Source organism: Momordica charantia (assembly GCF_013281855.1).
Source record: "Momordica charantia cultivar OHB3-1 chromosome 4 unlocalized genomic scaffold, Mcharantia_2.0 BLBB01000004.1, whole genome shotgun sequence".
NCBI classification, from domain to species: domain Eukaryota; kingdom Viridiplantae; phylum Streptophyta; class Magnoliopsida; order Cucurbitales; family Cucurbitaceae; genus Momordica; species Momordica charantia.
In genome coordinates this window covers 19,952,001-19,953,606 of record NW_028275162.1, presented here as the reverse complement: position 1 = coordinate 19,953,606, position 1,606 = coordinate 19,952,001, and positions in this window count along the sequence as shown.

Genomic DNA, 1,606 nt, shown 5'->3' with positions numbered 1-1,606 from the left:
CCGACCTTTGCATAAACAGGTAAAAAGTAAATATATTTTATGAAAATATAGGATAATCGCCTAGATTTTGTTCTTGAATATTGCTATTTTTAAGTTCAACTTTTGTAGTTAATTTTGATATAATTATTTTTATTTTAAATATTTTTACATATTTAAAAATTGTTAGGTTGTCAGTTTTATTTAAATACGACAAGATTAATCTTTGATTTTCTCATATACATGAAAAAAAAATAATCATCCTATCATTTTATTTTATGATATACTTTCAACAAACATTAAATAATATTTTTTACGAATGCAATGTAAAAGAATAATTTTACTAAAACAAATATACCATTATCTAAAGTTATTTTTATTTAAAATAAAAAGTTAAAAGTAACATTATCTTCATGATTAAAACTTCCTTTGAAAGTAAATTTTATTCTTAGACACACAATAACAACATTTTTAAGGTCAACCAAATCATAGTAAGCACGTTTATCCAACCATGAGGTTGTTGTAAATATATAAAAATTAATTTATTCAATCAAACAGTGAGCTATTTATTTTAATAAGTGTTACTAAAGTTTAAAAATAATAAATAATTATCAAAATACATAGAAAAATCATTCACTATTGATTTATAATTTATTTTGTTATAAATAAGAATGATGGTAGTATTTGATAGATTCATAACTTTATTATAACTAAAATTAACGTTAATATACAATACGATTAAATTAAGATAAAACGTGCAATGCACTTGTTAAATTACTAGTATATTCAAGACAGTTGAAATATGGATACGATCTTAATTAAATATTTATAAATATATCATGGTAAATATTTATGTATATGTTTTCTATATTGTTTTATTAATTTATTTTATATTTTCTTTCCCGTGTTACCCTTTGTAGGATTTAAATTAACAGCCAAAGGCATAAACTGGAATAATGTTCGGTAAAAGATAAACAATTTACCCACGGATCAAGTCCTATATGAGCTAGTTCAATACTAACTTAAGTTTCGAAGAAATTTTGCTTGCCAATATCTAGCTTCTATTTTTAGCTATTCTAAAAATCTACTGTGACAATCGCATCGAGAACTCCTAGCTCTACCACGTAGACCAAGGTAAAAAGTATGTTAAAAAAAAGTTGTTATGTATATTGTGTGTGTATATATATAGGTTATATATTGTTTGTATCTATGTTTTTCTATGTCATCTCACTTTTTAAATTTTAATATAAAATATAGTCCCTATATATATATATATATTAATTTCTAAATTTCTAAATTTTTAATTTTGATTCTTTATTGAAAAAATATTTTCATAAATTTCTCATAATATTGTGTTTACTTTTTGTAGGTTTAGAAATGATTTTGATAAAACAGGATCCTTTTAGTTTATTTACTTTTTCACCTTTGATTTGTTATTCAAATCTCCCCCAATCTTTTTCTTTCCCCGACATCTCCATTACATTCATATTTGATTCATGGACACATCCGTAAATACATCTCCTATTTTTATTGTAAATATTTGGGTGATATTATTTTGTAAATGTTCACTCAATATATTGTCTATAACACACCCAAAAAAAAAAGCAAGCTTTTTCTTTTTCTAAAGTTT